Genomic DNA, 16,253 nt, shown 5'->3' with positions numbered 1-16,253 from the left:
CATTTTGAATACAAGGAACGCCCCTTTGACCATATATGGGCATATTTAGATAACAGGTGACTGTATACCTTTAAGTCAACCTTGAAGGTATACTAGCTCCCGTTGTGTGCTTGATTTAAGTATGTGAAGCATTCTACACTTTGTTGGCGGGGAATTGGAAACTACATTTAGCAGCTTTTGGGACACATCCGGACAAACAATTCTAGCGATAGGTAAACATTGTATAGCCATAGGCCCTGGGCCTATGGTAAAAAGAACTTATGCAGCAGAAGCCTATATTCGCTACCATTGCCGATCCGCTTCATTAGCAGCGGACACTGATTACCAACGCTATCTACAATATTATATTCTTCGCTCTATGTCGCTGAGTAGATGTTTGAGAATTATTGTATGATAGATTTTATTTGTCAGTCTCTTGGATGATCCTTACACGTAGGTCACGGTGAATGTATATTAACTACAATAAATTTCGTGAAAGAGGCTTTAAGTTAAGCTACCCCTTGAGTAAGCTACCCCTTGAGTAAGTGACTAATGAAATCAATTTCTTTTTTTTCTCTGTCATGAATAGAGAAAGATACAATATTCTTTCTTCTTTGTTACGAACAGAGAAAGATACGATATTCTTTCTTCTTTGTCAAACATCTCCCCCGCACAGGTGGATGTTCCCCTGGGTGGAAGGGGTTTGGCGATAATTGTTACTACTTTGGGACTAACAGACTAGACTGGCCTGCTGCCGAAGATTATTGCCAGAGTCAAGGAGGTCACCTCGCGAAAGACACGCGTGATGTTCATGCTTTTCTGTCGACAGAGGTAGCAAAACTTGACACGAGTAACTGCCGGCTACTATGGCACTGTAATCCATTCATTGGAATGATTCACAGAGTAAGTCTCGATATTGAGTGAGAACCAAAACTACAATTTAAAGAGTAGTGAAAATTTTCGTCCTTTAAAATCAAATGTAACGACGGGAATATGTGTTATCAGAGACATAAATTCGGACTCCACTTGAGTGGGCTCACTTTGAAGCTCACAGTGTAATCAAACTTCCCACTGGCTTAATTTTGTAAATATAAAAAATACTAATTTTCCCCATAGAGCCATTTTAACATCGGATAAAGTGACCCTGTAGTACACAAATTTTTGCTCGGTGACTCCTTATTTTTATTCTTGATTCGAAAAGGAATGGTTTGAAAGTTTCCTTATTGAAAGTTTGGGCAAAAGTTTGTGTTTTAATTTCGAGAAGCAAAATACCTTATGCAAAATATGTACATCTTAATGTAGCATGGGCCTCGAAATTGAAAGGCTTAAACTTTTGATCAAACTTTCCGCAAGAAATATTTCAACCATTTACTTTCCAAATCAAGAATAAAAATCAGGGGTCACCGTGCAAATTTTGCTACTAGAGAAAAGAATTACCCAAGATTTACCCTTATTTGAAATTCAAAATGGCCGCCTTCCCTGGGTTAACTCTATGGAGATAACATAACTTTTCAATTTTCGAAAAACTAAGACGATGAAGTTTTCTTACACCAGGAGCTTTAATCTGAAACCCCACAAGCGGTAGATCAGACAAGAATGGTAACAGCTTCAGAGTTCGAATATCTGTCCGCGAGGCGCATTTTACCTCACGAGGTCATAACTATGCTCTGCTCGGTCTCTTTGATAGCCAGGTGAAGGTTACAAATGGTCAGACGTGGATCAAACATTTATGCCATGGCGGAGGAACGAACCTAACAATGGCAACGTCACCAAATCTGTCGAACTGGACTTAAGAAGTAGTGACTGGTCATATTTCGAATGGAACGACCGTCCGTTTGACGCTCGCATAACCGATTCATGGTATATCTGTGAAAGGGCGGGTAATATGTACCACATTTATCTATTTCATATATACTGGCCAATGTTAGATGGTATAGCTATAGCACAGTAGACTTGTAAAACCGCAACTCCAATGGGAAACCTGAAAGACTGAATAATAGTAAATACACTTCAAAACACCCTCGTTTACCGTGACGGTTCCACCTTACTCGGACGGCTTCGATCACGTATGTAATTATTCAGGAAACCTGCAGGGATAACTGGAACATAAGTTGAAAATATTGATATTCTAAAATAAAACTAGACTTTATGTTATCTAAGCTGGAGGTTAATTCATTTGTTTTATTGCACTCTAGAATTCCTGAGTCTTGTCAAATTATGTTAATGTTTGCAGCCTCTGATCACATACCTGGTCATCAAAACCACTTTTTATGACTATTTTCCTCATTCATCATTAGCAAGAGTTCAAGAGGAAGCAACTGCCGGAGATATAATGATAATGTCAACAACAGGTTACAGGCTACAAACCCCAACAGAATCGTCAACTGGCCACAAGGAAATCTCCGAGAGGCAAAGAACCACATCGCCAAGAAACGTCCGACAAGAAACAACAGGCACACTTCAGGGTACGTCAATTTCAGTTAGTAACATGCATATGCAAGACGATGGAAGCCTCTCACATACGTCAGTGATGCTCGTAGACCAAGACACTTCAAGCAAACTGGTCAGCGTATCAAGAAGTGGTCCTAGGACAATCACCAGGAGATCTACAAGAATTCACGACGACGGAGACGCACGCAGTGAACTAGTACCACTCACAGAGGGCCAGCCGAAGATACAAACTTCACAGCCAGCATCAGAGAGTGGTAAGTCAGAAAGTTCCATGAGACAGAGGAATACGTTGACAGCAGATCAAGGACATGAAACCACCAAAAAACTACTGTGGCACATATCAGTTACAAATGAAGATGTAAAAGCGAATAGTAGACCTTTGACCGCGCATCTTTCAAACACTGTATCGACGCCGTCTCCGCCAATGGTTGCAAACAGAAGAGGCAGGTCTGATGGAATCACAGGAACATCGAAAACACAAGGTTAAGAGACAAAATACTTTGAAATTTCGAACTTAGTCTGTTTATATAAACCTACGGTGTTGCCGGGAGTTTATACTATACTGGCTTACAGGCGAAAATTTCGATTTGTAAGCTTTAGAGAAACTATCGTCCGAAGGTACAAACTCATAAATGTCACAGTTATAACATTTAATAGACAGATAGACAGACTGACAGGACAGGTAGACAACAGGGGAGAAATGTCATCCACATGTATATTATGAGATGGGCAATGTGCTTCTGGAAGAAGTTGAGGAAGAAAAGGATATTGGAGTTATAGTGCACAGAAGTTTAAAACCCAGTCGTCAGTGTTCAGAGGCAGTTAAAAAGGCAAATCGTGTAATTGGTATGATTAAGAGATCATTCACATCCCACACAAGAGATATCATGCTCAGGCTTTATAAGCAATTTGTGAGGCCTCACCTGGAGTATGCTGTTCAAGCGTGGTCTCTTGGTTACAAAAGGATATATGTTTATTGGAGAAAGTTCAGGCTCGCTTTACCAAGGCTATCCAAGAATGTAGAGGCAATCTTATTTTGAAAGACTATCCTTACTTGAATTAACTACCTTGGAAACTCGCCGTGTGAGAGGTGATATGATAGAAGTGTACAAGATCTTGAATAATATAGAGACTGCAACATAATAATGGAGCGATGTTTGTCTAATACTACAAGAGGACATGTAGAGAAACTACAAAAGAAATTGTGTAGACTGGATATCCGTAAATACTCCTTTTCCCTTCGCATTGTTGATGAGTGGAACTCATTACCGGACTATGTAGTACTTTCGAAGGATGTAAATAGCTTCAAGAACAACATTGATAGATACTTCCGTACCATTAACAGGATCTGACATGGGATGTTATTATCGCAAGATAGTCAATCCCTAGTATACTGAACTGAACTGAACTCCACATGTATCACACGATATAGATAATCCATCAAACAAGTACTAGAAATTCAGTACCGTTCAGCTTATTATTAGTTTTTAAATTTCTTGTTTGCTATTGATATGCCATTCACACCTTTCGCACATCATTTTTCAGCTGCTTTTGCCGCGATTCCAGTCGCAATGACAGCTGTTTGTGTTGGGACCTTGCTGTTTGGTCGATACCGTCCAGGAAAAAGTCATCACGTGAGAACTTTATCCTTTTTAGTGCATTCCATGTCAATATGCAGCAATGCCTGAAAACAACACTAAGATTTTAAAAATATCATACGATTTTATCATTATTTAATTAAAATCTACATAAATCTCATTAAAATAGATTTTATGTGAATGATACCCATTCATAAATAGATTTACATTGAATTTCTTAACAATAACTCTAAGAAAGGTTTATGAAAATTAACTTTCTTGTTACTCACTGTTAATATCAGCCTTTGCATTTCAGTCTTTCAAGTTATTTTCCGCACTTGATTTTACAAGGCTTTTGTCCAGTATTTGTTTTACCATTACGTTATGAAAATACGTATAGCAAAGAAAGTAACCCGAAATGCTTATCTGTCCATCCTTTTTGACATCATCCTTCTTTATATTATCTTTCAGACCGGTTTCTACAGAAAGCCAGAATACAACAAACTCCCTTCATTCTGAAGTCCGGGTGCAAAGGCGACATACCTTCAGTAAAAATTACAAGTGGGAAGGACCGGTGTTTTTCAAAATGATGATGATGCTTCGCGAAAAATTGTGACCCTTCAAAAGTGTTTGCGAGAAAACAAGTGACCCTCTCCTATTTTCACGCAAAAAAAATGAGCCTCCCTTTGAATTTCACAGACACATAATATCTCATTTCACCCATGAACTTTCAGAGAACACTTTTTTTAACCTTTACAAATAATCACTTTCATGCAAGGTTTGAAATAATTCGATGAAAATGTTTACATTTAACTATAAATAATTTTATCGACTACTTTAAAATCAAAAGGGACGTTGACTGTAATCTTTACCTTTATTTACAATTTGGCTAAACAGAGAGCACTATTACTGTGTGTCAAGAAACTTATTACAGCGTAAAAGTCGCTGAAATCAAAAAATCAAATTTCTTTACACTTATGCACTTGTAACCACCCTATTCTAATCAAGAATACTTCTATCAATTATCCAGTGTCTACAGATGCACAAATATACCAGTTTGGAAAAATTATTCATAGTTTTGTTAAAGACTCCCATGTTTAGTGGATCAACATTTTTGGTGAAATCCCAAAATTAAATTTCGTGTACATACATGAACTTGTAACCACCCTATGCTATGGAAAGCCTTGACTGACTTTAGTGGTCTAATATCATGTTGCTCTAGGCATTACCCATATTGTCCTGGGCATTTAATATATTATCCTAAGCAGTTTACATGTTGTCCTAGGCATTCAATATATTGTGCTGGGCATTCAATATATTGTCCTGGTGCATTCAATATGTTGTGCTGGGCATTCAATGTATCCTGCTTGGCATATGATATGTTGTCCTGGGCATTCAATATATTGTGCTGGGCATTCAATATGTTGTCCTGGGCTTCCTGTATATTGTGCTGAGCAGCATTCAATATGTTGTGCTGGGCATTCAATACATTGTTCTGGGCATTCAATGTGTTGTGCTGGGCATTAAATATATTGTGCTTGGCATTTGTGAGTATATGATATATGCAAAGTGAGTTAATACGTCCTCAAAATTTATTCTTTCTAGCTTCCTCGTCTCAACAAGGTAAATTCAACGTTTCTACTTAAAGGTCACAACTCTATATAGTCTTTAGTTTTCTTCACTACCTTCATTTGTATTTTAATCAATGATTATTTCAATTATTGTGTGTGCGCGCGTATGTGTTGAGTTTACGATTGGATACAATTATCTCTCCACACTAGATTTGCCTCGAAGGCTCCCTTAAAGTAAATACTCTATCTCAAACAGGGAAAAAAACTTTACATCAACCCATATATTCTTCTCTGATGACAATATTTCTCGAAAAAGTCAAACCGATCAGTTGTTAATATCAATAGTCGCCGAATTTCGGAAATCGCTAATCGTAAAACAATATGGAAAAATTCCAAGAACTATGCCACAGTCATCAGCGAGAGACCAACATACAAATCAAGCAGCCCACCCAAGTCAACAAATTTCTCTTCAATATGAAAGCCAAAGAAAACCATACCGAATAGACAACAAAAAACAGGATCAAGTATCCGATAAAGGGTGATACATTATTTTACTTCAATTTTGTTCGTTCCTGAGCTTGTAACTGATAGAACCTATCAGTTTCTGTCCTCAAACGCCAATAACACTATAATCATTTTTAAATTCTCCGCAGAAGTATCGACGACTGGTTAACAAGGAGCGGCTGCATATGCGCAAAAGGGATTAACCATCTGCCTATGAAAGTTTCAATATGTTAATGAGATGGATTATTTGCGAGAAGTTTCCCATAAAACAACCAATGGTGTACAAGTAATCAGTGCTAATGGCTGTTTAATGATGCTAGAGTGATATGGAAGACAGGTATTTCATAACTGCGAAATGACAGCATCGCCGTTTTTATCCACAATTCCTAAAGGATTCTGCATCAGCGAGATTCAATAGACCTCTCCTTTATTTGTCATTACATAATAGCTCATTGATCCCTTTCGCTCCTCTCAGGCTGCAGTCAGACTCTGAACAAAGTTTTAGGGCGCATTTCAATTTATTTAACGCGGTCTATTGCTGACTATGTTCACCGCAGTGTCATTAGGGTTTACAGCTACATTCAATACCAGTATGTAAACTTTTTTATCGTGATTCCATACGTACACTTTCGTTTATCTGGTTTGGAGGTAATAAGCTTACTGGCCACTCACCTTGTGCGCGGGAACTTTTGTTATATTTTGATAATTGAACTCCTTGTAGTAGACTTCCAAACGGACTAAGTTGTCTCTTCAAAATGACAGAAAGGGAAAAGTGAACGATGCTCTCGCTAGTCAATATTTTAGAAAACTGAACACGACAAAAACCAAGAATTGATAAACAAGATTCTGTGAAACTGATTATATTGGAAATAATTTACAATAGGTGAAAGCTGCATATTTGTGTTTTTCACGCCGCCTTCCCGGATCATTAGTTGTTGCTTTGCAGAGGTCACTTACAGGTCATGAGCTGAATGATCTCAATGTGAAATATCGAATGAAAATATCTTGCTGGATTTCTAAACTTATTCTTTGAATTTTACCCATTAAATCGAATGGCCTTCAATCACACAATGACACATTCATTCCTTACAGAATTGAATCACATTCGGCAGGCAGTTTTCACTTCATTTCAATTTGAAATTGCCTGCCATTTTCAAAAAACTGGTTATGTTTTAAGTGGGTGAAATTTACTGTCATGTGTTCTAATGGATGAAAATATGTTTTCCCGTGACGACTCCGCTGTGTATGCTCACCATGACCCTTACTTTCCCAAATAGAGGCAGAAATATTTAGAGGAACACTCGTTTAATCAACCTTGTATGTGTACTTGCACTTCGTAGCAAATTTACATGACATTTTTGTTCTTATTGTAAAATCATGGGCTATAACCTGAGGCAGGTGGTTGTTGTAAATTTAAACATTGCTGTGGGCAGGGTCACTGATTGTTTATGATTTTTTGTCAGATTTCAAATTCATGGAAAGAGTTTCCCGCCGACTGCGTAGTTTTCAAAGTGTGCAAAGGACGCGTCAGCATACCTGGCAAACTGCTCGCCGACCGCAGTAGCTTTCACTTTGTCGTTAATGGGCTGTAAATCTTTGATCAAACCACCCTGTATAGAAACTTCAACATTACAAGACAGGGAAATGTTAAAATTTACAGCACTTATCTCAAGTACATTAGATTTCCATTCTGGATCAGAAGGAACATTTACTACATTTTCTCTAAGCGGTGCGCGATCAGTGACGTGCTAAGATGATCAGCATTCCCAGAGATCTAAATTTGTACGTGTGACCAGCAGAATGACTAAATATTCTTCGAAGTTCATTTCCGGTCATCGGATGTTTTAGGGCTCACCTTCCCAACATGATGATACGCCCTTGTTGCGCTTTACCGTAGTCTCCAATGGGCAGAACTCCTCGGCGATACACTCGAATTGATCAGCGACGTGCTAAGATGTTCAGCATTTCTTGAGATGTAAATTTGTACGCGTGACCAGTATAATGAACAAATATTCTTCGAAGTTCATTTCCAATAATTGGACGTTTAGGGCTCACCTTCCCAACATGATTATGCGCTCTTGTTGCTGCGCATTACCATTCTCTCCAATCAGCAGAGCTCCCAGCCATACACTGGAAATGGCCACTGAGGGCGAGATGGTAAAACACTGTCAGGGGTAAGCTGTGCTGGTTTAACAAAATATCAATATTTTGTCGACATTTCGTTTATCAAGTGTCTGCTTCAGGCGAAAAAGAGGTGATCAAAACATACATACATACATACATACATACATACATACATACATACATACATACATACATACATACATACATACATACATACATACATACATACATACGTACGTACATACATACATACATACATACATACATACATACATACATACATACATACATACATACATACATACATACATACATTATCATTCTTAATTTTATATGTAAACGTACGTTTGCATATACACGTACACGTGTTGACAACATGCAAACCCGTTGTCAATTCAACCCTCACTAGTTCACTTCCATATAGGGGGAGTCTATTTTGTTGTTTTTGTCGATAGTCATTTTCATGGCAGCACATGGACTCTCAACGAATACTCTCTTTTAACATTTTCTACTTTTACAACATAGGAAGATTTTACACACATATCTTACTTTGATTGAAAATCTGAGATGTCTTGCAGGCTACGATACACGTAAATCTTCATTCAATTTGACGTTATTCATTTGCTTATTTGGTAAGATACCCTAGCTGTCCTACAGGTGCTAAAACAGACCTGTCAACTGGTGCTGCAGCTTTGCGAGCAGACAGAGTGTTCAGACAGCGTAAAAAGTTGACTTTAGAACAAAAGAAAATTTTTTTAATGATTAAATGCATGGCAATCATTACAAGAGTAGTGGAAGCGTTTAGGGAATTGCTTTTGGAACTTCCATTTTAGAGAGTTGGCAAAATGAAATATAAAAAGCTTCAAACAAATGTCTTAGAGCATTTGTCTTCTGGTAAGAATTATCTTAAAAGCTGGTTCAGATGAAAGTGATGCATGCTTTTTGAATTTTGCTCCAACAAAGAAACCTTTCAAATGTTTAAACCCATTTTCACAGCGTATCATGGTCTCCTTACAAAGTTACTGAGAAATAAAATTTAAATCCTTTGTTCCTTGAAATCTACTTAAATAAAGATAAAGAATGCGCCGATAGCGTTACTTTATCCTTATTAAAGTAGATTTCATGGTGTAATACTATCAGATAAATGCGAAAGCGACGACTTTGAAAGTCGTGATGGGAATTGTTCATTTTAAAACAACTTGCTGAAGTTCCTTTTTAGTAAATGATCTGATGATGTCAAAAAGCCGTGCAGTACAGGGGATAATATTACTCTTAATCCTGCCCTTCTTTCGGGGAAGAAATATGACTCTACCCTTTTTATATTCAAACCATCGGCACGTAATTGATTGTAAGACGTATGCCCATCTTCAACATCTATATATACTTCATCTGTATATGTTTTACAGTATGTTATAATAACGCTTTATTCCCATTCTAAAGTGTGAAAAAAAAACTTATAAAAACGGTCAAATATATATAAAGATAGTATCACGACATGTCTGAGAAAACGAGAGTGAAAAATAGTTGTCTAGCAGCTAATGGGGTTCACTCCCGAGTACCTGATTGTTTGACAAAAGTATGGGCTGACTGTTATGACTATTATGACTGAATTAATGTGCAAATTTACCTTTAAATCAGTAGCTCAGTATCGAGACGTACAGCTCTCAGGAGGAAAAAAACGCAGATGTATATGACAAATACTTGAACAGTCAAACAGAAACTTTGAATAGCTGGCTGCCTGGAAAATCAACGATGAAAAAGGGCCGAAAACTTTGTGTTTGTTTTTAGGATCTGGATAGTCAATAAACCTTGTCCTTGAAAGATTTATAAATGCGCAGTTGCCTCATATCATGAATCCTGTGGCCTACTATTCAAATATGAGTTGTCTTGCGGGAACTGAAATAGCAACAGGACGATGAACGCAAAACGAAATTCAATTTAGCGCTGTTCATGAGCTCAGTTGGTAAGATACCCTCAGTTTTCTGAGATTTATTTATGATTATAATGAGTACGTTTTTCATGCAATACGTACCAACAGGCATGTTGAATACAGGTAATATTTCAGTCAGCTTCATCTGGTAGTCGGCTTTTGAATCTTTGACGCTGAATCGTTTCCTACGCGTAGGTTTATAGTCCAGCGGCAAACACAGAAATGCTTTTATGTCCACATACTCGATGTCCAGCACCAACAGTTTGGCGCCTGCAGGTGTCTTCAAATGTGTTGTTACATGTACGGTCTGAGTTCTTTATTTACCTTGGACTGTCATCGGTTTTCGCAGACATGAGTGATCTTCAAGCACACCTGTACATAATTTGTGAAGAGTTCTAGTCTGTCTTGGCTAAAAACATAGACGATCGATAACCGTGAATTTTATTTCATAGTGCTGTTAAGTAGGCTTACGTGTAAAGTTTAATTGCAAGACAATGATTTGCCACTTAATGAAGATGGAAACTTTCTCGTATCTCGTTATTGTCACTTCCATGCATCTGAATGTCATCGAAGGTAAGACATTTATACAATATAGTTCAAGTTTTCAAAATATATATACGCGTACGCTTCAATCGTTACAATAAATTAATTCATGTACAGTTGTATTTGTCTAGTTTTGCCTAGTGAAGTTTTTTTCTCTTTTTCGATGTATTTGCCAATGTGTAGTATCAAAATCCTGGTATTACATTTCGCCGGTTGGATGCAGTTTGAATAAAATAAAGTAAAAATGTTAACGTTGAGTGTAAGTCCATAGCCATGACTTCTACTTTCGGCGCTGAAGCAGTCTAGTATCTTGGTGCCTCTAGGCAAAGAGTACCAACTACGTGTCAGCTCAGTATTATTATACAATTACTGTGGCACCGTTTGTATTAAGTATACTTCACTTCATGTAGAAAGGTAGGAGCGGAAAAGTTTTCAATATACATGTTGCTTATACACCAAAAAGGGAAGATCGGCACAACACTGTGTCATCCAAATATTTGTAACCGGGCTGTTAGGTGATTAGGCAACTTCTGCGAATGCGGATGTGAGGCAGCATTTCATTACATTGCATCGTATCGCACTGTACTGCATTACGTTGCATGGCGTTAAATTGCCTGCATTGCATTGCACTGTATTGCACTGCATTGCATAGCATTGAATAATTTTGCATTGCATTGCATTGCATTGCATTGCATGCGTTGGGACAGAAATGGTAGCATAGGATTATTATTATTATTATACTTGATGGTCCTAAAGAAAGGATAACTTACAGCTAAAAAGAAAATAAAAAACAGGCAGGCAAATAAACACAGAATATATAAAGCAATCACAAGAAAAGTACAGTTAAGGGATTGAGTCCCTGATGGCTGTTGAAAGCTCTTGCTACAGTACCGCAACTTATGCGACTTTAGCTTAGGCAGCGAAATCTCCGAACTGAGGGCAATAATTCGTAAAAAGGAGTACAAAGGAAGCTTTATATCAGCAGTAATTGCTCGCGCTTTACGCAGTATTGCATTATCAGTGAGCACTGAAAAAGACAGAGTGGCTCTACCAATAGCAGCTGTTTTCGAGATTTTCAACAACTCAGAGCGATTGACGGAACAGGCAACGAGAAATACATGTAGCAGACATTGTAATAAGTCGGGTAAATATCTGTGACTTTGGATGGGTTCATCAGCTCCTCTTTCTTAAACAGTGACACAGGCCGGACTGTGACTGTATATCGTGGTGCTTTCGACAGTTAAACCATGGTATTGTGGGTACTACCCATTTCAACTACTGAACTGGTAGGGGATAGTTAGTGCTCAGCAGCATAAGGATTAAATACTTGATATCAAAATGGTTTATTTCTGTTAGTATTACTGCAAGCTGTACAGCCCTATAAGTTTAGCATTTATTTATTCGTTTTGAGCTTTACGGTAACTCATGGATGAGATATGTGAGAATTACTAAACATAAAAAAGGCATTATATGAGAACAAGAGAGCTACATTTCTGCTCAGTGGACAAATATTCCCCGATGCTACCTGAAGCTCGGTATACAGCTGTAACTTCTTTTTGACCGAGTTTGTGTACAAGTGCTATAGGAGCTGTATAGTACTTAGCTGCATGAAATGTGTAGAGAGCTGTCAGGGTCAGAAAATTTCAACAACTAGATTTAGCTCGGGTGGTGAACCTCCGATGTTCGACGTAGGGCTTTCAGGCTTTTAACGATCAGTTTTAATCGTGTGTCTTTTCTGGCTTACGGAGCATAGGCACTGTAGATTGTGAGTTCGATCCCCATCGAGAATTTACTGAATTTCTTTCGATGAGGTCTTCCAACTCCCCTTGAAGGCATAGCACCGGACACTGATTACCAACGCAATCTTAAATATTATATTCATCGCTCTACGTCGCTGAGTAAGTGTTTGAGTAAGATATTGTATGATAGATTTGATCTGTATAGATATATATATATGATATTTACACGTAGTTCACGGTGAATGTATATTAATTACAGTCAATTTCATGAAAGAGGCGATAACTTAAGCTGCCCCTTGAGTGAAGTCGTAAATGCTTAATGAAATCATTTTCATTCTTTTTTCTGTCATGAACAGAGAAAGATAAAATATTCTTTCTTCTTTGTCAAACATCTCTCCCGCACAGGTGGATGTTCCCCGGGCTGGAGAGGGTTCGGCGATAAGTGTTATTACTTCGGGACAAATAGACTAGACTGGCCTGCTGCCGCAGATTATTGCAAGAGTCAAGGAGGTCACCTTGCGAAAGACACGCGTGATGTTCATGCTTTTCTGTCGACAGAGATAGCAAAACTTGACACGAGTAATTGCCGGCAACTATGGCACTGTAATCCATCCATCGGTTTGATTCACAGAGTAAGTAACTCTCTATACTGAGTGAGGATCAATTGAAAGAGAAGTGAAAAATTTCGTCCTTTAAAATCAAATGTGACGACGGGACTAGGTGTTATCGGAGACATAAGTTATGTAACGTGGCTTGGTCGAGTGGTAGTTTGGTCGTGATCATTCCAGTACGTATATTGTTCGTTGTGGTCGGTAATATTCCGATTTCTCGTACAGGGTCCGGTAATAACGCACATACAGGCGAGTGGTACATCACGGTTCACTTAGTTTAATCACGATACTTGTACATGGTTACAATAAACACGATCGGAACTAGTTTGGGATATATGGATTTGCATATTTTGCAAATTTCTCAAACATCTCAGGTGCCATATAGCTGAATGTTGCAACATCGCAAATTACTCGTAAAAGACAAGTGTGTAATATAAAAAGAAAAGCAGATAGGATAACATTTGTAGATTAAATCGACATTACTCCTCCATCCAATTATCCCAAATTAGTTCCAATCATTTCAGTATCTGGAAAGGTGGGTCGTCTACAAAGACATGGTCCACCACAGTCAAACAGACTGGGCTTCTCACTAGAGTCGGTACGTCAAAGTCTCAGAGCGTCTACATCTCTGTATAGGAATGCGTCAAGAAGTGAAGTGTCTCTCTGTCTAGAAAGTGTAAAACTTAAATCGTCTCTAAATCTGCATATTGTCATACCTTTGGTATTCATCTATAATTAACTAAAAGAAAGTCGGTAGTAGTGAAAGACAGGAAAGGTCGCTCCCATCAGTACATCTGTCAACATATCGTCCGCTCAATGCTAATGACTTAAGCAGTTGAAACAATGATCGGCTACATCAAAGGTCAGAAAAATAAACAAAGAGAGATCATTCTCACGATGTATCACGTGTAGGGTTAATCACGGTTACTCCACAAAATGTCGGTCAGAGTCATTGTCAGTCGTAAAAACTCAATTCAAATGATAAAATACTAAACAATCGAAGGGCGATATCACAGTTCGGACAATACTTCATTAGTTTACCACTTGTGTTTGCTCACTTTGAAGCTCACAGCGTAATCAAACTTCCAACTGGCTTAATTTTGTAAATATAAAAATAATAATTTTCCCCATTCAGGTAACAAAGGGATGGTGGCCATTTTAACTTTCAAGAAAAAGTAAATATTGTATAAAGTGTTCCTCTAGTACACAAATGTTTGCTCGGTGACCACTTATTTTTATTCTTGATTTCGAAAGGGAATGGTTTGAAAGTTTCCTTATTGAAAGTTTGAGCAAAAGTTTGTGTTTAGTTTCGAGAAGCAAACTACCTTATGCAAGATCGGTACATCTTAAGGTAGTATGCGCCTCGGAATTGAAAGACTTAAATTTTTGCTCAAACTTTCCTCAAGTAATAGTTCAATCATTCTCTTTCAAAATCAAAACTAAATATCGGGGATCGCCGTGCAAATTTTGGAACTAAAGAAAAAAATTACCCAAGATTTACAGATATTTGAAATTCAAACTTCTCCGTGTTAACTCTATGGAAAAAAATAAATTTTCGATTTTCGAAAGACGGTGAAAAGTTTTCTTATACCAGGAGCTTTAATTTGAAACCCCGCAAGTGGTAGATCAGACATTAATGGTAAAACCTTCAGAGTCCGAATATCTGTCCCCGAGGCGCATTCTATCGTACGGGGTCATAAATAATGCTCTGTTCGGTCTCTTTGATAGCCAGGTGAAGGTTACAAATGGTCCGACGGGACAGACGTGGATCAAACATTTATGCCATGGCGAAGATTCGAACCTAACAATGGCAACGTCACCAAATACGTCCAGCTGGAGTTAAGAAGTAGTGATTGGTCATATTTCGAATGGAACGACTCTCCGTTTGACGCTCGCATAAAGGATTCATGGTATATCTGTGAAAGGGCGGGTAATATGTACCTATTTCATATACTGGCCAATATTAGATGATATTGCTATAGCACAGTAGACTAGTAAAAACGCAACTCCAATGCGAAACCTGAAAGACTGAATAATAGTAAATATACTTGAAAACATCCTCGTTTACCGTGGTGGTTTCACTTTCTTCGGACGGCCACGATCACGTATGTAAGTGTGTCATTCAGAAAACCGGCACGGATAACTAGAATATTATGTTTAAAATATTAATATTATAAAATATAAATATACTTTATTTTATCCAAGCTGGAGGTTAATTCATTTGTTTTTATTGCAATATAGAATTCCTAAGTCTTTGTCTAATTGAGTTAATGTTTGCAACCTCTGATCACATACCTGGTCAACAAAAGCACTTTATATGATTATATCCCTCGTTCATCGTTAGCAAGAGTTCAAGAGGAAGCAACTGATAGTGATATAATGGCAATGTCAACAACAAGTTACAGGCTCCAAACCCCGACTCAACCGTCAAAGAGCCACAAAGAACTCCCCAAGAGGCAAAGAACCACATCGCCAAGAAACGTCAGACAAGAAACAACAGGCACACTTCGAGGTACATCAATTTCAGATGGTAACATGAATATACAAGGTGATGGAAGCCTCTCACATACGTCAGTGATACTCGTAGGCCAATACACTTCGAACAAACAGGTCACCGTATCAAGAAGTGGTCCTGAGACAATTTCTAGGGGATCTACAAGAATTCGCGACGATGGAGACGCTCAGAGTGACCTAAAACCACTTACAGAAATCCAGCAGAAGATACAGACTTCACAATCATCATCAGCGAGTGGTAAGACGGGCAGTTCAATGGAACAGAGGAATACGTTGACAGCAGATCAAAACCATAAAACCATCACAAAACTACTGTGGCACATATCAGTTACAAATGAAGACGTGAAAGGGACTGGGAGACCTTTGGCCGCACATCTTGCAAACACTGTATCGACGCCGCCGCCGAACAGGAAAGACAGGTCGGGTGAAATTACGGCGACATCGAAATCACGAGGTGAAGAGACAAATTTCTCTTTGCAAGAAATTTCGAACTTAGTCTGTTGACATTACCGGGATTTTATATTTTACTGGCTTAAAAGCGAAAATTTCAATTTGAACACTTTATAGAAAGTATCGTTATAGGAAACAAACTCATAAATGTCACAGTTAATAACTGAAATGTAAAGACATTTGATAGGCAGGCAGATAAACAGGGGGAGAAATATCATCCGCACGCATCACACGGTATGTAGATTTTACAACAAACAAGT

This window comes from Ptychodera flava, chromosome 13 (genome assembly GCF_041260155.1).
Source record: "Ptychodera flava strain L36383 chromosome 13, AS_Pfla_20210202, whole genome shotgun sequence".
Lineage (NCBI taxonomy): Eukaryota > Metazoa > Hemichordata > Enteropneusta > Ptychoderidae > Ptychodera > Ptychodera flava.
Note: the sequence above shows the minus strand (reverse complement) of the source record.